General features: G+C 34.8%; 1 long non-coding RNA gene across 1 annotated transcript; it reads right to left on the reverse strand.

The window, feature by feature from the left end:
- Positions 1-923: 923 nt before the first annotated feature.
- LOC141390098 (uncharacterized) lies at positions 924-24,741 on the reverse strand. The gene is made up of 3 exons (XR_012409283.1): positions 24,539-24,741; positions 19,752-19,928; positions 924-2,699 (listed from the first exon to the last, which is right to left on the reverse strand). It is a non-coding gene; the product is annotated as an uncharacterized lncRNA (long non-coding RNA).
- Positions 24,742-26,827: the final 2,086 nt, after the last annotated feature.

The raw sequence follows: 26,827 nt of genomic DNA on the forward strand, positions 1-26,827 counted from the left end.
TATCGATGTAGAATTTCCCGCTGTTCAAGAATATATATAGTTTGTGGGGTCTACAATGATTATTTCGAGTAGTTACAAACGGAGTGACAAACTTAATATACCCCCCATCCTATGGTGGAGGGTATAAAAACTGGCAAATTTCTAGAAACTAAACATAAATTTACTTATCAGGATTTCATGGAATTTTATAACAAATGAAAATTGTATACCCATAGACAAATAAAAGAATGTATACCTTCCATCAAGAGGAAAAACTTTAATTAAATTACTACTTTAAAATTATTTAATATCTGCTCTCTATCGACAATATAAAACTTCTTTTTAAGAACTGCCAATGGACCACAAGGTTTCCGAGTGCCAAAGCTTAGACAGATTTTTAAACAATGTGTATTTTTCATACAGTGAGTGATGGGTGGTATGGACGGGAAATCTATTTTTATTAGATTATAGTGAAATTTGGGGTTCTTAGGACTGTTATTTAAAAAAACAAGTGAGCCAAGGCTATGGTCGGGTCGGGGCCGACTATGTGATACCCTACACCACTACCCCTGTTCATAAACTTAGTAAAATTCAAAAATTCAAATAAAATTCAAAATATTAAAATTGGGATAGCTTAGCGCATTTGCTCCGAATGACTTCATTAACACAGGTCAATTTTTTTTCTCTGTCAGACCCCCATCAACCCCCAAAATTTCGTGAGGATCCGATCAAAATTTCATAGTGTGATTGCACAAAAATGGAAAAAGGGATGCATTACCGACTATTGCGATATCTCTGTTGTTTGACCACCTATGACAACCTACTTCACTCTCATTTGTAAAGGTGATATTTTCTACTTTCCTTGCCAGGTTTTGCTTTCGATATACCTCCTACAGAAGGGAGATATTAACTTTGAAATAAAACGTTGGTATTTTTTCCAAATATTTTTTTTGTCACATTCCGACCCCTGAATAATATCCGACCATTATCAAAAATCAAAAGGTTTTTTCCTCTGTGGGACCCCCAATAACACCCAAAATTTCGTGACGATCCAATTAAAATTGCGACCTGTAGCGTGTTTTCCAAAAAAGTGGAAAAATGGGATGTATTACCCACTATTGCGATATCTCCGTTATTTAGATACCTACGCCAACCTGCTTTACATCATTGTAATGATGGGATTTTTTTACTTTCATTGTCAGACTTTGCTTTTGGAAGGTCCCGAACCAAAGCTGTGATATTCGTCATTATTATTAAAATCGCAAAAAAGAAAAGTTGTGTTCTATTAGCGGCTTTTTCGATCTCTTCGTTGTTTGACCACCTATGAGAACATACTTTACATCACTAGAAAGGCGATATTTTCTACTTTCATGGCCGGGTTCTGCTTTTGGTATACCCCATATTAGGAAAAAACGTTGTCTTTTTCTCCAAATAAGTTTTTTGCCCATTACGACCCCTAAATATTATCCGACCATCACCAAAATCAATAGGCTTCTTCATCAAAATTGAGACCTGTAGCGTGATTACAAAAAAATAAAAAAATGGGATGTATTGCCGACTATTGTGATATCTCCGTTATGTGGCCACCTACGCCAACCTAGTTTACATCATTGTAAAGATGGGATCTTCTACTTTCATAGCCAGGCTTTGCTTTTGGAAAGTCCCCAACCAAAGCTGTGATATTCGTCATTATAATTTAAATCGCAAAAATGAAAATTTGGGTTTTATTTGCGACTATTGTGATATCTTCGTTGTTTGATCACCTACGAGAACCTACTTTACATCATTAGAAAGGTGATATTTTCTACTTTTATTGTCAGGTTTTGCTTTTGGTATAGCCCGTATAGAAGCTGAGATATTCGCTTTGGAAAAAACGTTGTCTTGGCTTCTTCCCCTCCGGGACCCCCATCAACATCCAAAATTTCATGACGATCCGATCAAAATTGCGACCTGTAGCGTGATTACAAGGTTTAGATGGACAGACGGACGGAGGGACTGACGGACGGACACACATAGCCAGATCGACTCAGCTCGTCGAGACATTCATTTTGGTATATATATGTATGGGTCTACGACCATTATTTCGATGCGTTACAAACTTTTTGGCCAAAACCAACTTATAATACCCTCCCCACATAGTGGTGTAGGGTATAATTATCTTCATAGGCAACAATATTTGTATGTTCTCCCTTAAACGGTTTTTCCAAATTGAAACATTTTGAATATATTTTTAATAGCATTCGTTTTAAATGTGGTTGTTGAGATTCTTAATTCTATAGTTAAATTTGATCAACTTTTTGAAGAATGCAAAAAGTTGTGTTCCTAATGTATGTGCAAACTGTAACAACAGCAAAAATATCATGAACCCTGCTCTTTGTGAAAGTATTTTCTTTTAACACTTTTTGCTTTTCAAACTTGCCGTCAATTTATTGCAGGCGTTGCAATTTTATTGAAATTGAAATTTAACACGACTAACTCAAGTTAGCGTCTGGGTACCATGTTCACAGCTACAATTAAAATTATGCTGATGTTGTTTTTGGTGGTGCTGTTGTGGTAGATGATAATGGTTGCCCATATTGGCCATACTAATCGTTCCAATCAACTCAGTGATCCATAACACAGTTTTGCCGATTGCGACGAAATCGCCGCCACCAAAGAATTCCCACTGGGATTTGTTGCTGGCACTTGCGATGCGTACCGAGGAAAGTCAATTTGGGTGGCTGTAAATTGAATTAGAATTTTATTACAATTGTTATGTCAATTGAATTAATTTGTTTGTGTGTGATTTCCTCAGGAATACAAAAGGGTAGGGTGTAACAGGAAGGATTGCGGTGAAAATAGCAATACATGATAAATAAACTGGAAAATGATTGATGTCCTACAATTTGTTCTCCAAAAAAGTTAAAAGTTAATATTGTCCTAATGAAGATTTTTATATAATTTTGTGGAACTAGAAATAGAGATATCAGGAAAAATTTCTAAAATTGTCTTTTCCATTTCAAAAAAAATCAAAAAAAATGTTGGTACTACATCAATGATTTTTGGTACATAGATTAGGAAAAAAGTCAGCATTCCAAATCTGTTTTCGTTATTAACATTGATCGTTGCGCGCAAAAGATATGACCGTTTTAATTATGATAATTAGAAAAAATTCTAAAAAAATCGCGGCTTAATATATTTAGTTGTTATATCCTATTATCGTTAACTGAATTCGTAACCTTTGCGATGATGCAAAAAATAATCGCAAAGTCTCAATGGATTCGCGAAATATCAAATTTGTTCAATAATTTCACGTATATACAAACATATTTTTGAAACAATAGCGCTCATACTTACGAAAAATATATAAAAAAATTATAACAGCATCCAGACATTTTGAGGAATAAAATGAAACCTAAGTTGTGAAGGTTGGAGCTATAGTTTTCATGTTATTTGCAAAAATACGAAGAAAATATTAGGAAAAAATTAAAATCATATTATTCTAATTTTATTTTTTTTATGGTTTTATAGGAAAAGTTGGAGAAAAAATGTTTGAGTTCTTCGGCATTTTCGTCAAAATTTCACGCAATAATTATGATATTCCGTTGTAACAAACTTTTCGCTTATAGTTTTCTTATTGGATAATATTATTAGAACCTTATATTAAATCACAAGGAATTCCAATTGTGGCATAACGTTAAAATAATGTTATATTGAATATTACAACATTTGAGACGCATATAAACCGCGTAATTATGAAAATGACTTGATGCGCATCCGATTTTCCAACACAGCGAATCAATCCCTTTTATTTGATGTACAGTTTGTCAAATTCTATTTGGCGGCCACGGTGTAGCATCTCCTGCATATTAGGGTGCAAACTTCAGTAAAATGGTCATAATTTCCGCGAAGTTCATTTACATTTTATGCGCATCCGATTTCAATGATCACCATTAAAAAATACATCATTCTATGCCGTTTCAATGCGATCCATCGAGAACCGTGGATGTAGCATCGCACTCAATTTTTAGAAAAAATCTATTATATCTCTGGATTTACGAGAGTTTTTTAATATCTGTTTTCGCGCAGTTTAAACACGCGTATCGATCTATTTATTTAAGTAGAACTGACACATCCAAAACGCGTTTTAATATGCGATATTTTCAAAATAATTTTTTGCAAATTTTCGAAATTTGAGGGGTATCATATCCGCCGATCTAGTGGGTGGATTTTTACGCGTCGTGGCTTGTTAGATTCAGAACGTAAAAAAAACTAAATTTACGCGGGTTTCCACGGAAATCGAATGACGTTTGTAAATTTTAAACCAAAAAAATAGGTTTTTGAGAAAAATTTACGCACAAAAATTTCGTGTTTGGGCCCAGATTACTGTGATCCTGTGAGGGCTACACCCTCATGTTATACATTAAAAAAATCGAAATCGCGAGTACTACAATCAAATAATAAGCATTTAGGGAAATCCAGCTGCGCGTTCCGATTGGAGCAAAAATTCAAAAAACCCCAATTTTCAGGTTTCAAAATGTCAGCATCCGTTTGAGGTAGATACAGTGGATATATTAAAAAATCATACATTAGAAACTTCAACTCTGAAGTGTACTCTTTAACTTCTCCTTTGAGCATTAAGCTCTACATTGTGTTGTAAAACCACTAATTGGAAAATAACATAATGAAACTCGTTTAATTCAACGATTTTTTCCGATTTTTTTACATTAGTACGACCACAGCTTCCGCTCAAATTATTATTTTAAGAAACCCCTCGGTGAATCGGGCTAAAACAGTTTATTTTACCGAAATGCGGTCAAAAGTTATGGTATAGTAAAACTGATCGCGAGTTACAATACCCCATACCCCAGTTTCAACATAAGTTAATTTTCTACAAAAAGCTTGATATGTGAAAATCAAGTTCTTAGAAATTACCATTTCAGATTTTTCTCTATGAATAAATGCAAAGGATTGATGCTTCCAAATGAAAATATTGAAGACCTTCTAGTGTGAATCGATTTTATTTAATTCTTTCTTTTAATTGTCTATACCCTAATGTGTAGAGTCACTGAACTGAAGATTGCAATAAAATGTTGTTGCCAGAATATAATTGTGTCTGGAGATTGGAATGGATGCAGTGCAATTTAATTCAACGGACAGGAAAGTAACATGGAATGTCTGCATCCACTAGATGGGAATATTTATTAATTAACAAATTGAGCAGAAGGAACTCTGCTATAGTTTAATAATTTCAAATTAAATTATATAACATGATATTTTAGATTTTTGTTTATCAATTAAAAAATATTATCTTAAATTACAGCTTGCAACTGGTACAACAACATACTAATTTTATATAGTCAATGTTATGTTTCGATAAATTAAAATGCACACATTAGCCGCAGAAAAATATTTTTTTGACTTAAATGTTGACTGTGTTTTTTTTAATAAATTTCATCCTACTTTTGTGGGCCGTGGTTGCTTCATCTTTTATGTTACGACAACAAGTATTCATCTAAGCAAATGCATGCAAATTTACTTAAAACACATATGGCAAATAACAAAATTCCTTTGCAATTCCATTTGAAAAAAATTAAAAAAATTTTCGCGAGCACATCTACGATTTTTGGTATAGAGTTAAAGGAAAAAAAAATCTGGTTTCAAATCTGCTCGCGTTCACGAAATTGGCCGATGCGCGCAAAAGTTATAGCGGTTTTTATCCTCTTATAAAGAAAAAATATTTAAAAATTTCTTATTTTTTGTATTGAGAAAATGTAAGCATATATCAGTAACAGCATTTGATATCCATCCGTAGATGCACCAAAATCTCCAAAATGTGTTTTTATTTTCGCGGAAAATCAAAAAAATTAAAAAAAAAATGGCAATAAATTTAAATTATAGTAACTCAGAGTTCGTATAAACCTCTAAAAACTAAATTAAAAATACGTACAGAAACTAGACAACGCGTAAAAAAATGTGAAACCAAAATTATAAACATTGGCTTTATAAATTGCATATTATAACAACAACAAAAGAGAAACAACTCATTGTTGGAAAATATTTTACAAATATATTTTTTGTTTTGTTTCGAAAAATTAGAAAAAAATATTTGAGAGCTATCCAAGTATTTCGCTAAAATTTAATACATAAATTAAAGTATTCTGCTAAAACTTTATCAAAATATATGGTTTACCATCGTGAAAGTTTAACTGCTTACTGTGATAACTTATAAGGATAGGAAATTAAGAGTAGTATTGAAATTACTATCATTTAAAAGATATGAAAATTAAAAAACCTCTAATTCGCGAATTAGTTAAAGTCGGTTGATGCGCATCCGATTTTGTATAAAGCGAATCAATCTCTTTCAATATTTATGCATATTTCGATGTTTCACTCAGCGGCCATTGTGTGCCGCCAGTTGCATCATGCACTGCAAAAAACCTTAAAGTTGGTAAAAGTCGCGCAATGTACATACGATTTTGATGCGCATCCGGTTTCATCAGCGCCCATCAAAAATACGTCAATATACACCTATTTCAAATAGATTCTTCAAAAACCGCGGATGTGCCTCCACATTCAATTTTTGGCGAAATACCCATATTACTCGCGTATCTCTGTTTTTTTATGACACATGTTTTTGCAAATATTATAATCGCGAGTAAAGGATTCCATTTATGTAAAAAATTTTAAAGAAAATCGCGGTTTAGTACGCGGATTTGTCAAAATATATTTTTGCTGATTTTCCGATTTTCAAGGTATCTTTATCCGCGGTTTTGGTAGATGTATTCGATCGTGGAAGGCTTCATTACAACCGTCGCGTAAAACAACTAAATTCACGCGGGTTTCAAAGGAAATGGAATGACAGTTGTAAATTTTGCACGCAAAAAATAGGTTTTGTAAGAAAATTCACGCATCAAATTTTGGCCTTTCGACCCCAATTACTAGGATGCTGTAAGGAGCACACTCATGAGATATTCACCAAACGACGTAAAATCACGAGTTCTATAATCGTGTTAAGAGTTTGGAATATTATCTTCTTGCGCGTCCGGATTATTAAAAAAAATTCAAAAAACCCCGAAATTCCGGTTTCAAAATGTCAGCATCGATTTTAGGTGGATGCAGTGGATATATCGAAAAATCATACACTGCTTTCTTATTGCCTATGAAGTATTCTGTGATTCATTCTTTGGGAATAGGTCTATAAAATGTAAGGTTAAGCCAGAAATTGTATGGGAACATAAAAAAAAACTTGTTGGCTTCAACTCATTTTTACCCATATTTCTACATTGATGCCAACACAGCTTCCACGAAAATTAATTTTAATGGTCGACATTATGGAATCCCTTCACTTCATTTTATAGAATATGTTAATTATAGAATATGTTAACAGTTCGCGAATTCTGAAAGGGTGAAACTCGGATTCATCGATTGCAAAACATTTTTGTTATTTACCATATATCGACTGCTCCGTCGGAAAAGGTCGTAAGTCCACTTTTTTTGGAAATCGCGTTTTTGTTACAGAATGATAGTACAAGTCAAAACACGTCGTATGATACAACGAAAGTGGTAGTATGTGGCGTTTTTCTATTTGTTTTGCCCCTGTCGGAAAAGGTCGTAAGTCCACAAAACGTATAAATTTGAGCACGAAAAGGTCGAAAGACCACAGGAAAATGTATACTTTAAAAGAATACTACATCTAATGCAGATCAGATATAATATTTAATGTCATCCATGGTTGGGGTACAATGTAAAGAACTAGCCTTCACCTTTGGATGATAATCGGATGATATTTGGCGGAACCTGTGGACCAAACATTTGAACAAAAATGTGATAATTTCTATATTGCAACGAAAATGTAAATTTGAAATCTATTTTCCCCTATAAGCGAACTGATTATGAAAGATGGACTTCTGGCCTTTTCATTGATACAAATTGGAATGCTGTATGTGTTCAAATACCTCATATATTGAAAAATTAAAAAAAAAAAATAAAATGTTTACTGTTTTTACTGTCGTATATCTTACTTAACTTTATCAAATGGTAATTTGGGTTTTTCTAGGGACATTTATTCACATAACGACATTAGTTTGTATTCTGAATTCAATAAAGTAATACCTTCTAACGGACGGGTAAGTACAATGTTTATATTAATAAATGATTCTAAAATAATAATTGATTGAAATGATATTAAACTAAGAAGGCAACATAATTTTTGCTAACAACGAGAAGTATGAATTTGAAATGGAATTAGACGGTGGTGTCATGAGTCTAGTTCTTTATGGTTTTAAGGGTCATTCTGAAAGCTCTGATGACGTCAATACCAAACATCCTAGAAGTAATAGAAACTTCTATACCAAATCACGAAGATCTATCTTAAAAATTGCGAGCTGTATCTTAATTTCAAATGACGGACAGACGGTCATGGTCGTACAGAGTTAGAATTTTACTCTGGTCGGGTCTTATTGCTTCAATACGTACCCTTGATTGGGGAAACGGAATCGTTCGTAAGTTTTATATATAGCGCATTTAAAAAATAGGGCACAGGTGAACCCTCTCCTCCGAAATTCAACAAAATACATATATAGCCTACTTAAACCAAGGGACATCCCTGTGCATAATCTGAAAATTACATGGAATAAGTACTTAGGGTTGGAGATTCAACAACCGTTGCCTCGCAAATTAATTTTCTGACCGATACTTTCATAACTTTTACAAAAAAAGGGTTTTTTGAAAAATAGGACCTAAATGGGTTGTCTTCCCATCACCAGTTAAGTTTCCGACATATACTCCAACAGCACTCCATTCGGAAGTGAGTTACCGGAAAAATGTTGTTCACAAATTAAATATTATTTAGTTTGTATTAACAAATGTTTGGAAATGTTAACACGCGTATCTCTTTTTGTAAAATGTATACCGCTGCCTGTAGTGATGTACAAACTGATTTATGTACATGTAGGGATCTCTAACAACTGCTAATAAAATGTAGCGAACGGAGTGCCTTTTTCACGACTCCGTTTGGACTGCATCCGGATGCTGTAAAATTGTGAGGAATTGGAGTGCCTTTTTCACGACTCCGCTGAACTGCATCCGGATGTTGTTAAAATGTGAAAAGTGGATATGATTCTTTGGATTGCATCCAAATGCAGTTAAAATGTGAGGACTGGAGTGCCTTTTTCACGACTCCGTTTGAACTGCATCAAAACATGCCGTGACAGAACTAGTCCACATTGCACTACTTCCAATTTATTTTGCTGGACAGACTTTAAATGTGTCGAGTTTTTTGATGCATTCCCAGCAAAATGTTCGATGCCAAAGATGCCATTCAATCATGGGTGAAAGTGATCTGGCATGTTATCTTTTTAGCATCTTCATCGATGAATTTTATATGAGCGTGGACCCCAAAAGGTGCTATTCATTTTTGGATCCAAAGCATGTCATTTACACCAATGCTTTGACATGTCATGTTCACCAAAGCTTTGGCATGTCATTTCCACCAATACTTTGGCATATCATTTTCACCAACTCTTTGCAATGACATTATCATTACGACGAAAGTTTTAATAACGTTGGTTGTGATTTCGAGTCTCCGACAACATCAAGCCTATTGTAAATAAATAATCTTATATATTTAGAAAAATGTGTATAAATAAAAATACAAAATTCATCTCTATTAGATGGATGGAATGGGTTCAAATGCTGATGAAAAGATCGGATCATTCACGACTTCCATTGCATGGGTTCAAATGCTGATGAAAAGATCGGATCTTTCACGACTTCCTTTGCATTGGTTCAAATGCTAATGAAAAGATCGGATCTTTCACGACTTCGTTTGAACCAACGCAAAAGTTGCCATGAAATCACGTCATCGAATGGAACCCCTTGCTTCAAATTTCGCTGGGTTGAAAACAACTTTGTCCACATGTACCATTTCAGAGGTACCTGATTATACCGATAATCCTTCGGAGAATACCAATGCAGCATCAGCGAGCTAAAGGAAACATAACCCAACATAACTGAAGACTTTGGAATTCCATCCGCAAGATTATCTGCAAGGAAGCTGCTCGGATGAAGGAGTACTTGGTAAGCACGTTTTATCCGGAGAAGCGAAGTATGCACTTTGACAACAAACGTATTTGGAGCTTTGAATGTCAGGCCATGGTTCTCAAGTATGAATTGAAAGATGGGAAAGTTCAAACCATCGTAGAAGGACTCCAGAATGTGTCAGATGTGTTCTACATGTGAGGATCAATTTTGACGACTAATGCCAAAACAACAAGCGTGGGTACCAAATAAACGACTAGCATTCTAGTTCGACTGCAGTAAATGTTCTAGAAAACCGTCACAAAGTTCAGCATCATGTGCTGGATCGCGTTCTTCGCGTTGTCGTGGAAGATAACCTCGATGGATCGACTAAATAACCAAACAATGAGTACTACTTTGTGCAGGAGTTGATGGGCAGTTATGCTCAACTGAAAGCAGCCTCCACAAATGGTAAAACTGAGATTCGCAAATTGTAAGCCGATTCCAATCATCTGCAAGGCATGCTGTAACTCTCATGCCATTCTAGCTCTACATGCGTTTATTATGATTTCTGAAACCCGGAACAGGTTGCGTAAAATCTGTTCATTAATTTCTTACTTATGGACTGATTACTGGTTCAGTAGTCAATCGTTCTGCGCTGACGATTTCGAAGAACTATCTATAGCTCTGAATGACTAACCAAAAGCCCTAAAATCCTTTAAAAGATGTGTCTCCAATAAGCGTTGCAACCGAAGCAACTTGCACTGTGAGTGTACGAAAGAAATTCTGCTAGATTTACGCAACCCCTGCCGCAACGAGTACAACATCTCACTGAGATGGTATGTGTTTGATGGTCAGATCTAATGTATATGTAACCTTAAATCAAAATATGATATAGGGATAAGATGTTGTAAAAAAGGCATCACCACAGTATATAACTATCAGATTTTTTGCGGCCACAGCCATTTATCCCCATAGCATTGTCGGATGTTACATCTTTTCTTGGGCGAAAAATATCATCTTTTCTACAATTGGTATTAAAACAAACTTGTTTAATATCATGATCCTGGGATTGGTCATGTGTTCTGTCCTTTTGTCCATTCGTTTCAGCCTTGGGTTTGGGCATGGATTCACAAAAGCCTGATGTTGAAGAATATCTCTTTAATACAATTATGCCTAGTTTAATGGCAGTTGTAATACAGTACATCAATCTGATATATTATCGTGATAATTTTCCAGTTCCATCTCACTTCCCGTGGTTTCCTTTATTTTCCAATGACATCGCCAGTCTGAAAAGTTCTGGTTTTAGATTGACAACTCTATTATTTCTCCCAAAACTCTGTCACAGACGGACAATATAATTAATGTATGTATGTAGTGGGTTTTTCGCAACTAGTGGACTGGCCCGGTAGCTCAAATACTATATATATATAAATACTATACACTATATGTATACACTTTGACATTTTAAAGATATATAAGAAAGGTCATTGTGTCCTCTTGTTTATAAGAGTTTTCTTTTGTTTAAATAAACTTCTACTACTAAATTGTTTCCATTAACTTAATCATTTTCCATAATATTTTCTTTTGTTAATATTACTGTAAAGTCAACTAAGATTTTGTTTATGAAATTGTTTATTATGAAAACGTAACTACAAAAAATTGAAGGTCTAAAGCCTCTAACACGTATTCGACAAACCAAAGTAATGTCAAGGTTAATTTGTTGTTTACATCAAACCTTTTAGACTCATCAATTTCTTTTTTAGATAGTAGTTTTTGTTTGTTTGTTTGTGCCATCATAACTATTACTTTTGGCAAATGTTTAATAACGAGAATGGTCTAACAACAACAAGATTGAAAGAAATTAATTGCTAGCAATATGATGATAGAAGGCGTATAAACCTGTTTAAATTTGAAAATGAAATGTAGTTTTAAAGCATTTTCTATAAAAAATTAATTCTGCAGGCTCGTGTATGTTTATGGGTCATAAAAGTTCCATTTGGAACATCCTTGTCGTTTCGCCATAGTCTCGCATATGTGGTAATATTAAACAGCTGTCATATTGTGAAAGTCCCATAACACTGTCCAGCAGTATATAAGCACGAAACACATACATAAATCAAATATATTGCCTACTTTTTGCACTTTGTATATTTGTTCTTAATACTGAACAGTCGTAGATATGTATGTATGTGTAGCCTCTTTGTTACATCACCAAGTTCCAACGTATGTATATGTAAAATCGACAAATATACGCTCCACAATCCACTATTCAATTTTTTTTAAACATTTCAGATGATGAAAAATTATCATGCTTTTACTGAAATCCAGCTATGTTTGAGTTCAAATCGTTAAAAATAAATAAGGAACATGATTTTACTAAAATCCAGCTATGTCGCATTACATGTTCCTTAAAAAATAATACATTTAGTTTTCTTACATACTTAGTACACACACCAATACCCATTCTTTATGGCTGAAAAACATGCATGTTTATGCGATTTGATCATTTGCAAATTGCTTTGCAGTAGAGTGAATCTGCATTTAGTTTTGTCATATTTTTTCGTGTTTTGTTATTTTTCTTTCGCCATCACCGAGTATACCAACAATAACAATGAGTATCAGCACGAGGAACGGTTGACTGCATGCTTGTATGACAACAGCCGGATAATGTTCGTTACTCTGGCATCGTTCGTGTTCGTTATTCTGGCACCGTTTCTATTAGACTCGCGTATCTTTTATATAGAGTCGATAATGCTAAAATGTCACTTTAATGTGGACTACAACTGTTGTGGGATGGATGCGTATTAATGAGTCATTGCTATGAATACAGATACCAAGTCCATTACCTGTAATTTGGCTGGGAGAAAATGTAAAGGACCAGTTATTCACAGGTTTCTATTCATATCTTCGAAAATGCTTCTGTTCAGTTTGAGTGACAAGAATTTATTGTAAATTTACCAGAAAACTCTCTCTCTTGATTTGCAAGAAGCCGACAAAGACAAAGTAAATGTTTATTTATTATAATGGATTTTCGAAATTTACAACAATGTGCAAGGACTTTTTTAATTACAAAATGTTCGGAAATGTTTTAAATACAACCGCCAAAATACTCCTTGATTCTTGGAATAATTTGACCTTTTATGTTTGTTTTGTTTTAGTTGAAGATTCAATCATATGATTGTCTAAGTCTGGAGTTTCCCCCATTGGCTTAACTTCATCACTTTCCTCTTTGCAGAGAAAAATGTTTACAAAACGCACTGACAGCTTGCAAAATTTACTGATCGCTACCAATATCATGATTTCATCCCGGCGAAGGGAATTATCAATTGGCTTTTCAGTTTTTGAAATGATGATTTTTTAGTGAAAACCTGAACTCTTTAAGCATCGAGTATTCTCATGTTAATGAGAATGATGCTCACTTTTCGGCTTTGAGGGAAAATTAAATGTAAACCAAATGCATTTCACCTAGTTTTTAAAAAATACTTCTCTACTTAACAAACATAGCCACCTGCCAGTGTCAGTGTCCACAGTCTGTTTGAAGGACTGTTGTTTTTATCCAATTGTGATAATTTGTGTGACTGAGTCCTTACAGTAATAGTGTCTATGTAAATGTTGAGTATTTACATATGTAAGTGAGGGTATTTAGCTAAATCTGTGCGTTATTTACACTGAGTCAGTGTTTCGTGGCGTGCCAACAAAAAGAAATGAAAAAGAAATAATCAGTTAAAAAATATTTAAATTAAGAATATTATTTTAGGAATTAAAAAAACAGTAAAGGAACGTAAGCTGCCTTGCCTGCTTGCGAACTAGGTTGCCCTTTTCTGAAATCGGGTAAAAAATATACAGGATCTATATCCAAATCTGAAACGTTTTCGATATAATTTGGCACATTTATTTTTAGATCGAATTCAGTCTCACAGAAATCAGATATGTAGGGTGTTTCATCGAAATCAGATATATATGGTGTTTGCTTCAGCAAATACGTGAAATCGGCCGAAAATATAAATGGGACATATATCCAAATCTGAACCGATTTTCAGATAGAGGTTTTCCTATGGCTAAAAAATAATATTCCCAATTTTCCGAATCTGACAAAAATGTGACCTTTACTATGCGAACGGACGGACGGACATAATTAAATGAAAGTGAATGCAACGAAAAGCTTAGTGCCACCGTGGAATTATGTCTTTACGAAAAAGCTCTCCTCTTTTCTATACTCAACCGAATACAATATTTGCAATAATCACTAGATTTCATTATAAAAACACTGTGCCTGCCACATGCTGGGGCTTCCCCCAAAAATGTTTTCTTTTATGAATGCTTTCAGTTTTTGTTGAAGTGCCATCAGTCGCCATTCTCATCATCGTTCACCCCAAAACAACTGCAATTATCCTTCTACATTACTGTTATTATTATTTTATGCAAGTTCATGAAATACATTTTGTTGTTGTATTTGTTGTTAGTTGCATTCAACAGCCAATTCAAATGGCTGTCTCTCTTGCTCTATATTTTCTATTTTGTGTATGCAATTGGGGCTCGGCTAAGATAGAATTGCGTTTTTATATTCGAATGGGGTTGTTATTTGCCAGCTCAAAACAGTCAGTAGCTGTTGTGTTTTTAGTGTTTTAATGCATTTTCGTCACGTACAACCGTTGGGAAAATGTTGCCACTTCAAAGTGAAAAACAAGATACAAACTGTGACAATTATTTTTAAAAGTGAAGCAAATGAGAGTTTTGATACCTCCCTTAAAAAAGGCGAATTTTTTATTTTCATTTCAGACATATCTATGATTTAAGACCTGAAGACAGCGCAAACTCAATAGATATTGATGAATTTGTCCTTTAACAAAGAAACACTACTTCGAGCTTATAAGCAACACTGGTGATTCATAGCTTTCAAATGGTTTTAAGCATGATCAATCATAGTTCATAAGGAAAAAAATAAAAATTGGTATTAGAGCCAAGTAGATTAAAATTAGATTAAAATTCTGATACATTTAATATATGTATATAGTATTGTGTAAATGGATACACAATTTTCCATCCCTAAACGGTAGGCTAGTGTTAATTTTGCAGGGTTTATATGTGACAAATTCAATATTTGTTGAAGGTATTTTTTGCGTACGGCAAAAAAAAAATTGCTACATTTATGATGGAGGAGGCATAAACAAGCCGAATTGAAACGTTTTCGGGGAAAACAAAAATCATTCAACCGCATCACCAACCAGCAATAATGGTGCCAGGAAGTTTATGGTAGCGCGGGAGAATGATTATTGCAGTTTTAACATGAAAATGTGTTTTAGTGGTTTGTTTGGTTGGCTAATTGTTTTGCATGGGGGAGTAAAAATGTGGCTTTCAAATTTCTTCAACAGAAAAGTAACATGTTTTTGAGGGGGATTTTTTGTCGTCTATGTATTAACACTTCACAGATAGAACTGCAGCTAGCTGCTACTTGTAATACTGGTAACAAATATTATCGTAATTTATTTAAACTTGGTGTTTATAGTTTCGTGTAAATTTATTGTTTTAGAAAGCATGGATAACATATTGACATTTTCATGGTTGTTTGCCGGTCTGAAATGATTGTTTAGAAACTCTTTTGTTGAAGGAATAAAAGTGTTTAAAGTGAAAATGTGTGTTGTTGCTCTCGGTGGCGTAAATAAAAGATTAAAAAAAAAACAGTTTTTCTATTTTTATACTGTGCTATTGTTGATGTATGAAAGTGTCCGAAGATATCTACCTTACAGCATAATTATTTTTCCTCAAGTTTAGTGTTCACCTTACATTCTATTACCGGCTTAGGGCATCAGTGTTTGTAAACAGAAAGAAAAGAAGAATATTATGGTCGCGGCGTTGCATGAAACGAAGTTCAACAGGAACTGCAACATACAGAGTTTAAATGGTTACAACGTACTGAGGAAGGATCGCACAAGAAGTGGAGGTTGGCGACTAGCACCAGTCTGTTGCACCAGTCCGTTCAATACAGACATATCTCGCTTGAGCCTCGACGTAGCAGTCAGGAGTGATATCGCCGAGACAGAGTTGCATAACGTATACACACTGCCGAAAAATAGCTATTTTCCTGGTTATAGGGCCAGGATTGCGTACTTTCGGCCGGTCATAACCGACTGGTCTTATGGGACTGTAATGCTCATCATTAGTTGTGGCATTCCGCCCTCGGCAATGACGAGAGGGGCATAGCGCTAGCTGGTCAAATTAATAGCTCTACGTTTTGCACTGTCAATGAGTTCGCAAAATTAGCGGAGAGTGTAACAGTTCACCAGATATTACCATCGTGTCTGCCACCTGGTCGGACAAATGACCTCACCTGGCGAGCTGTTGTTTTTCTTGGGTCAGACTATATTTCTATAAACACTGGAAGATAACAAGCCAGTCGGTGAGTATAAGCGGAACAAGTTGATAAATCATCTGAACAGTTGCAACATTGGAACCGAATTGATGAATTGAAGAAAACGGTTATGTCACTTTCGAAACCTTGAAATGTGGCAGCTAGGACCTCAGTAACGTTTGGCGGTGTTACTCGGACTGATTCGGAGATGTCACTTGTAAAAGGCTGACTTCATATATGATTGATCTCTCCACTTTTTCCGCCCGAGAAATGTGCAACTATCCGTCACTAAATATATGGCCACGCTGTTCACCACATAGACTGCGGAGTTGAACACTGAGCTGAAAAGCAGGGTCGATAATAGCAGAATTCCAACCACTAACTACCTCAAGATTCTAGCGTTTACATTCGACAACATGTTCACGTCGCACAATGGTTCAGGAATCGATTTTCCTGGCCAAAAATCAAAATTTTGTTTTGTCAAAGATATTTAATTTCTATATGAGATTCGATAGTAAACATATTGAAACTAAGTAAACCAAAAAATTAGGCCCAAATATTGGAAGGTGTGGGCGTGGCGTGCCCCTAAAGACGAGCATTTTCCCCATTTTTGGGAAATACGGCATTTTTGCAAATTTCTGGAGAAAGACGAAGCTATTTCTCTGAAACTATAACAGTTATTGTGCTCATTGTTTTTTTGTAAGGTAGGTAAGATTGTGGCCTTTAACAATCGTTTTAGTAAATTACCGTAGCGTTTACACAACATGATCTATTTTATTTTTCCTCGGGTACTAAATTTTACGAAATTCCAAATTTAGTGGACTAGAACTTTTGTGAAACAACATGGAACAAAGTTCTGTTTCCACAGACAAATGCCCGAAAGTCTCCTCTTCCAGCCCATATATACTTTTGTACCCGTCCCGTTCCGTCCGTTTAACACTTTTTTCAATTTATTAAAATTACATGTGTAAAAATATGTGCTTTTCTATACTGTTTCTATATGAATTACAGTTTTTTGACACAAATTACAACTTTTTTGAGTATATGAGTTTTTATACGAGTTATATACGTTTTATTAAAACCCAAGGAATTTTTTTTTAATTTTTGAAAATATTTATTTTTTTTTTGTAAAATTTTTTTTTAAAAATTTTTGAAAACATTTTTTTTGACATTTTTTCGAATTTTTTTTTTAGTTTTTATTTGTTGGTGTTTGACCATTTTAATACATAGGAAAATATAAAAACCACAAAAACACTCATATTTTGATGAAAAATAGTTAAAAAAAATCAAAAGTTTAACTTTGACCTTGAATTTCTCTGCAACTACCAGACCGAACTTGACCGCTTATAATTCGTCTGAAAGCTGATTGTGTTATCTGTCTAACAAAAAAAGAATTATGAATATATCTCTATCCGTTCAAAAGTTACAGAATTTTGACCAGGAAAAAACGATTCTGAGCCACTGCACAGTGGATCCACCCATTGGCCAAAAATAAAAAAAATAATTTCAAAATTTTGATACAGCATCTGGCAAATCTGACAGCTATGACATGGGCCTTTTTAAAAATATATTAGTTTTTGTTTCATTCGAACGCGATCTTCTTAAGAACAGCTTCAAAAATCGGAACATTTGACTAATATTTTTTGTTGTGAGTACAACCTAAATTTTATGTGCAAGTTAATATATTTAAAATAAAAGAGGTAATAGCTTAATTTTCATTAAAAAATTGTGTTTTAGCGTGTTATGGAATTCTAGTTAGCTGCATATTTTCTTAGTGCATTTTGTAATGCCTATTCGATCATATACTTAAATTTGACCTAAGGTTTTAGTCATGATGCCCACCTCAGGAATAATTTTCCAAAGTACGTCATGGGTTTAAGATTATTCAGTATTGAAATCAGCTGCCATCTAGTGCCAGACTATAAATGGTGGGTTGCGGACTAAAGCTGCCCCAGAATAGGGTTTCTTTGTATATATTAGCGTATAACTCTGTTATCTGACCACGTACATTAACATAATTGGTGTCAGTGGCAAGATGAAGAAATCTTCTTCCAAATTTGTCTTGGGTTGGCGGTACGTGCCTTCCAGGAAGAACGCTATAAGATCTATATTAAAGGTTTTACCAATTTTCAGACAAACATTTTGATTTTTTAATTCGCTAAATTGGTTGGATTTTATGTTGTTTTGGAGATTGTTTTGTTTCCCCAAGCCCATCTTTGCATCATAAGGTAATCGGAACCTTTCTTCATGTCATTTTGTATTAACAGCATAAAACAATTCTTACCGTATAACCCCTCCAGAGGGGAAAGGGGGGAGAATGTTACGCTCGTGGTTTCTTAAAACACTCTTCGCAGCAGCACAAAGCTGTATCCGGCGCATTGGCTTGATTTTTACACTCTAAATATTTTTGGCCACTTTCTCCATACAAGTGGATCCACTGTGCACTGTGCGTCGTAGACCAAGAAACCTTGTTGAGCACATATAACGCAATAGGTCAGCCTTTGCTAAACTGTGGGGGCGGCAGTGTGGTCGGCGAATATAAGTGAAAGGCGGAACGCCACCCAGAGAACTACAACAGGGTGCCTGCTCATGTCTTTGGTGGACTATCTGCATTAGGTGACGAAGATTCTTCCAGTGCAGCAATACATGCTCTCATTGCAGTACTTAGTCGGTTGCTACCGTGAGAATCATCTCCACCGTATAGTGGATAGGACGCCCCCGTCTAGGTATGGCAGAAATGATGTTTATCATATAGAGAGATCCAATGGTATAAGAGAGAACCCCTAGATCACCAAGTCTATCAAGCTGGTTTCGATAACATTCACACAGATGCGGTTGTTGCATGCCCTAAACAACTAACGCGTGAATGTCGTTAGCTCAACTACGTTCAGGATAGTGCAGCCGTCTAAATTCCTATAAGGCATTTAAAATACAAAAAGAGCTTATACCATTAACAAACCATCCAAAAAGGGCTTTAAAAATCTGCAAAGCCCAAACATTCAAAGTAGCAGAAATCTGTTCAAAAATATTTGTTACTTTTTACAAACTCTTCCTTTGAATTAATTATGTAGATAAGCATAACAAAGTTTTTAGGAAATATTATATATCGCTTATATCAATCAATACCGGAGCCCTGAAAAATAACACATTCTGTAAAAGCATTCTATATGACATATAAAAGTAACATCAGCATTCACAAAATTGAAGACCAATAACAAAAAACAAATTAAAAATTTAATGTGAATGCAAAAACCGAACAATTAATGTCCACAAATTGCAATTGTTTCCACATTTTATATTTTTTCCTTGGTAATGTGAGTAATAAAAACCACTCCTGGCAACGTTCACCTTAACACTGACAAAGTAACAACAATGAAATTTACAACTGCAACAACAAAAGGAGAGTGTGCAACAAACTTACCAACGAAATAATTCGCATTCTGGATGTTCGGCAGCAAATCGAGCCTTCTTCCGTTACAATGGAATGGTCAGAGCGTACGTGATTAACATCTGAATGCCACCAGGGAGAAAAACGCTCTGCATATTTTTTATAAAGCAAATATTCGGTTGTGGCATGATATTCTTTTGTTGACTAGACCTATTCAAACGAAAAAGAAGTAGGGAAGAAAGAGAAAAGAATATTGCAATGTCAATGTTATGGCAAAAAAAATCGTCAATGTAAATAATAGGAGACAATATTTTGTTACGGCAAGGAAAAGTTATCAAAATTCATTGTTGCAGTTTTATCCTTAAAACACTATAAAACAACTTGGGTTTATTGTTGTGGGGTTTTGTGTGGCATTGCATTAAACTCAACACAATAGAGTTATATTTTTTTTAATATTAGGTTGATACGCATGTATGTTTAATTTAGCGTTTGAGAAAATACAAAATGAATCCTCAGTTAATTGCTTTACTATGAATTGATAACTATTTTTTTGCAAATATGTTATAAATTCATCTAATTGCTTAAATTTCATTACACCTTAATACACCCATTCCTTTACCATTAAACTTACCAAATACAATTATAGAACTTGAGACAAGTATGGCTATTAGCCAAACTATGGCAATTTTACGCCGGCCAAACGTTTGGTTGACCGATGTCGTGAGCCCAATGGATTTCGTATACCCAAGTAACGACCCATCGAAATGAAACACGTGTACAAGATGCTGGACGCACATCGTAGGTAACGTAACTATTGTACCACGTAAAGCCCAATGGCCAATAGCCCACAAAAGAAAAACAAAAGACACTATTAAAAATGTTGAATTGTAATTGAAGAAAATTCGAAAGTATAAAGCAAACCATCCTCTTTAAAAAACCAGAGCAATGACTAATTGACCAATTTGCTTGCAATTGCAATTATTCTTCCTTTGAAAATTTTCTGGTAATGGATTTTATTGCTTAGAAGGAGAAATGATGCAAAGCTAACTCTGTCATCATTAGCTGTGTGCCTGTGTTGTGATTTAATGCAATACGTGCCTCACAGTGCTTTGTCATACTTGTCTGGTCTAATCTATTCGGTCTAATTGACATACGATTATCCGGTAATTATCATTGTAGACAAGCTCATCTAATTAATAAATGTGTGAATGTCACCAATGTCAAAAATGCTACCAAAAATACATTTTATATTTCAAGGTATGCTTACTGCTGAATGGGTAAATTTTGCTTTCATAACCCCTCCGCACCTTTTAAAAACCTTTTAAAATAGAATTGCAACAGTTGGTCTGGTGTCAGTTCCAAGAACACTGTACGTTGAACGTTGCAATTTTGTAAGTAGATGTTTGTTTTGTATTGAATCATAAATTTCTAATTTTTCGGAATCTGTTCGCTTTAACTATTTTGTTGTTACAAAAAAACAAAAGTTTCAATTTATTTTAATTTAGTTCTGGCCAATATGAATATAAAAGGAAAAACAAGCTGTATTTCGTAAAAATTATTCCCCGTTTTTTTGGAATGCCATTATTTCAATTTATTGCAGCCAGACTTTAGGGTTCCATGCCGTAACCACCATCGGATTCTAAGAACTGCTACACCATTAGCCGAATGTAAATACATTTAGTCTACATTACTTACAAACATGTCTGTATCTATGTATGACTGTTACATCTGTAGTTACATAAATATAAATGGATATTTCGATTTGAGCAGAGGCAAATAAATTTCAATGGAGATACTGACTAAAAAATTGAAACAGATGTTCACCAAGATTTTCCTGTATGTTAGATTCAAAATGGTTTCAGCGGAAAATATTATACCACCACAGCTTTTTTGCAATGTAGACAAAGACAAAATAATCTGTCGACTTTGCCAACAGCAACAATACCTCCAACCTATAAGTGTGTAAAAACCGATATAATGAGTGGGGGGCCTAAATTTTCTATGACCATATCCCTAATTTAAATTATGTATGTAGCGGCATTGCCCACATAACTTCGGGGGTCACTCCTTTCGATATAATCGTTCGATGTGCCCACGAAAAAATTATATCATTGGGATCAGGTAAAGAAAGACTACTTTCATTAAGCATTTCAAATCTATCCTCGAACAGCATTTAAGCGAAAAATTGAAAAATTGTTTGATTGCAATCAGAACAAGTAAAAAAACGGTAAAAATCCAAACCGATCGAACGGCCCTTAAACTGAACTTAACAAACTTTTTTAATATTGTGAGTAGGTATCCGAAGGAGTGGACCAATATAGTCCATCTGCGAATGTCACCTAATTTTTGAAGAAATATTATCATGTACAAAGTTTGGACCAAATCGCTTGTCGTGTGGACCAGCCAGATAGACAGATGGACATATCTACATCGACTTCAATTTGGATCTATAAAGATAGTTTATGAGGATGTTTTCTAACCGCAAGCTTGAGTAAAAATAATTCCCCGTTTTTTTGTAATGCCATTATTTCAATTTATTGCAGCCAGACTTCAGGGTTCCATGCCGTAACCACCATCGGATTCTAAGAACTGCTACACCATTAGCCGAATGTAAATACATTTAGTCTACATTACTTACAAACATGTCTGTTCGAAAGCTGAAGTGATAGTGTCCACCGATCTGGACATATATATGTAAATCGAATTAGAATTTCACGCTTATAAGGAATATATTGTTACAGGATTAGGGTTTTAACTTAATCCCGTGAAGACATTGTTTTATTCCCTGATACGATCTGTACCAAATAAAACAGGGTTCGTTATGGATTACGATTTAAAATGCTTAATTGACGTTATTCACTTCAGTTATTCACACAAGACTTTATTTCTGTACTAGACCAAAGCTTATCTCTAGTAACTAGTAAGCACACAGCTTTACTCTATTTAGGTTACTTCCTTACTCTTACGGTTTAAAGCTCGCGGTTTATTATTCACAACTAACATCCAGCTTCTCCTTTCCCGTATTTATATGTGCCCGCTGCTACATAGACTGTTGTAGTCTCCTCGATCTAGGAGCTTCTACAATGTTCAGACGAACTGCTAACCAATTGGCAAATACACACATCTACGCACAGACAAACAGACCGGTGAGTTGTAAACAAGTAATGGGGCTGTTCTAATAAATAAGGGAGAGCAGAAGGGGTTACAATTCAGAAGAATAATCGTATAGTCAAAGTAAAAAGAAAGAAAGAGTACAAAAACAATAGCTAAGTAAACAGTGTAAATAAGGACTAAGCAATGAGCTTTATACAGTTGTTGTTGTAAAATATAGAGAACTGAAAGCGTACAACGAGATCATAAAAAAGTAGTGATTGGAATTCTTATAGAGTAATGCTTAATGAAATTTACGTTACAATTCAAATTCTTAAATTAAAAGAAATTAGTCTAAATTAACTTAAATCTACAAGTTACATTCGTAACAATATAAATGTTGGTTCCTAAATGATTATTTCGATGAGTTACGAAATGAGTTATGGGAAATAGTTTTTGTTTAATATTTGACAAATGTCTCACATGGTCAGACCATCTTCTATGTAGGCAGTAGTATTGGGTAAGGAGTTGCCCGATTGCCCCTGCAATAACTCATATGTGTTCATTTTCCATGTGAGATATCAAATTGAATATGCAAATGTTTTTATACATTATGACAAATTTAATATTGCCTGCATCCTGCAGTGCTTTGTCGATTGCAAACAATTTGATATTTCTTTTTTCTTCTGCTCAGAATCGAAACACAAACATCTACACACATTGAGATAGAAACTTAAATTGTGTTCCCAATGAAATTAGAATAAGTAAATGACAATCACACAGTGGCAACAAACAGCAATGTATGGCAATCCATTTGCAATGTTCCTTTGGCAGCATTCGTTTACACACACACACACCAACCGCCCGTTGACAATGCAGATCACATGAATGAATTGAATAGTTAAATTTGGAATTTATTTAAGATAGCTTCGGAATTGGCAATGCCCAGGCAGATAGAGATAGAAGTTGTTTTCCTTATGCAACGAATCGGTATCATATATGACAAGTAAAAAAGTATCAGTTGGCTTTGCGGAAGGAAATTTACTCTCAGTCTGTGTGACTTGAAACTGTCATCTACGGACAGATCGAATGTATTTAGGGTCTATTCAGAATTTTGTGGCCCTTTTTTGGACATTTGAACTTGACGACAAAATGTGGATTAGGATTAAAGTTTAAAAGTGTTGCGGAGGAGGTACTTAAAGCAATGGACCGACATGGTCCATTATGGAAGTACATCTTATTTTGGAAGTCATATCTTTTCAATAGACATGGAAAACATAATATAGCTTTAAACAGGACCACAACGAACATACATTTCAAAAGGATTTTCGAAGAGACCGTAAACTGCACTTAGATACAAATGTTGAGTTTCAAATTGGTTGCCCCGTTCAAGAGATATCGTGCATATAATTTTAGTGACATTTTTTTAAATATTGGGGGGATGTTGTGGACCGATATTTACCGTTTTCGAACTGAAACTAAGTTTGTACAAAATATGACGAAGGCAAAATTTTGAACCAAATCGGTTGGTCAGTCCGCGAATTATCGTGCTATCGGGTCTAAACCTATTATTTCGATGAGACACATTTTGCCCGTATGAAAGTGTATATACCCTCGTTAGCATAAATGCTGAGGGTATAAAAACCACTCCTGACACATCTCGATACGTTCACATTAACACTGACAAAGTAACCACCAACTTACAAAAAGAAAGTGTGCAATAAACTTACCGTCGAGATAATTCGTTTTCCGGATGTTCGGCAGCAAATCGAGCCTTCTTCCGTAACAATGGAATGGTCAGAGCGTACGTGATTGCCATCATCACTATGGGTATGTGGAATGCCACTAGGGATCCGGATACGGAAAACGCTCTACATAGTTTTTATAAAACAAATATTCGGTTGTGGCATGATATTCTTTTCGTTGACTAGACCTATTCAAACGAAAAAAGAAGTAGGGAAGAAAGAGAAAAGAATATTGCAATGCAATGCAAAAAAGAAATCGTCAATTTAAATAATAGGAGGCAATATTTCGTTATGACAAGGAAAATTAAACACAAAATTAAACAACTTTGGTTTATTGTTGTGGTTTTTGTGTGGCATTGCATTAAACTCAAAACAATAGAGATATAGTATAATCTCGATAATCCGGACACGACATGTTTCGGCGGTGTCCTAATTATGGAATTGTCCGGATTACCGAGTAGTACATTTAAAACGGGCTAAAATTACAGTTTTTACTGGGAGTTGAACCAAGAATCCTTTTGTAAAAATCTTCCAAATAATGTTCTCAGCAATTGTTCAGAGCATTCTGAAACTCTAAAATGCTTATTTCATGTTGTTTCAGAGGTATTTTCATATCTCATATCGTTTACAACACGTATTTTAAACACTGTTCATATGAGCAGTTTATTCTCGCATTTGGGGTTTAACCACATTATTGACATATTTATTAAATTGTCGTTGAAAAATATACTAAAAATAACAACAATGGCATGTTCTGAGGAGTTGCGTAATGCATTCCACCGAATATTTTTTTCCAAAAGGAAATATAAAGAAAAATTAAACAGTTTTGGAGCTATGGTGCAGAAAATTTGAGTCAATAAATGTAGTTTTTCGAGTTCATTATTGCTCCAAATATTTTCTTCTTGCTCTTATCTACAGGTTTGCCTCAGAGGTCTGGATAAGATTCGCATTGGTTTCAGAAATATAGCCCAGAAATTCAACATTTAATCATGTTTAGATGGGACCATAAAATCCAAGTTGGATCTGACACAACAAAACGCAACTATCTTTTTTTGTCGTACTTTCAAAAAATTCTCAGTTCAAATTGTTTGCACAAGATTACCTTAAAACTGTTACACAGTGTATTTAGCAAATGTGATGGGTTGTGACCATTTTAAGACTGAGATCAGATTTCCTGGCTACCAAATTATTTGACATGAGTCTCTTAAAATGCACTTCTGTCATTATGGTGAATGACTTCATCTCGCCCTTGAAACCAAAAAAAAAAAGGGATATTGTTTTATGAATAATTATATAGCTTTACATTTTAGTTTCAGAACTACAAATAAGACAAACTGGAATTTAAATCTGTTGGTTACATAACCCGTAGTTACCCGTGAATTTGAATGTCAATGAAGGAACATTAAAAGGAGTCATAAAAAACATTGTTCCACAACATCCCATACGGGACAAGGGAGACTTCTCTCATATCAATGAGTGCACCCCGATTCATATTTAGCTCAATGATATGGGACCTACTGTTTATCGCCGAGTCCGAACGGCGTGTCTTAAGACACCACTTGTGGAGAAGTTTTTCAAGGCTGAAATACTCAGGAAATGTCGCCAGCTTTACTGAGGGGTATTTTGCCACCGTTGAAAAATGTTTGATGTTGCCTGGCCGCAGAATCGAACCCCCGACCTTCTGCGTGCAAGGCGGGCGTGCATACCATTGCACCACGGTGGCACCCAAAAGGGAGTCATACGATTGTTTTATTAATTTATTGGTCCTCTACTCGCTTCCTCGTTCAGCTTTTAATCCCAATAACAACTAAACTATTAATTCAAACGTTCCAATTTGTTTAAATTCCTATATAAAATATCCTTGGTATACATTACGTGCTCCTGAAAGAGTTTCTCACTAGTCGTTGGGCCACTTACAAATTCCTTTAGAGGAAAGAAACACTCAACACCAACAGGGAACTAAGCCACCCAGCACTATGTTTTAAATACTGTTGCTTCATTCGACTGATTCAGATATTTAGCTCCATATCGACATCTTCATGGCTGTATAACTGAGTCAACTTTGGTCGAGACTGGGACCAAAAACTCTGAAAAACTTTATTTTTTCCTATTTATACACCAATTGCTATTGCTAAGAATGAACGTCAAGGAAATAAATAAGAATATAATACTCAAATTGAGAAAAAAATATTGATGTCCGGACTATCGAGGTCAGAAAAATATGTGAAGTCTGGATTACAGAGTCTACAGTGTAAACAATTCTAGTGTCCGGAT

Source organism: Musca autumnalis, unplaced genomic scaffold (genome assembly GCF_047663935.1).
Source record: "Musca autumnalis isolate F117 unplaced genomic scaffold, ASM4766393v1 scaffold_1, whole genome shotgun sequence".
NCBI classification, from domain to species: Eukaryota; Metazoa; Arthropoda; class Insecta; order Diptera; family Muscidae; genus Musca; species Musca autumnalis.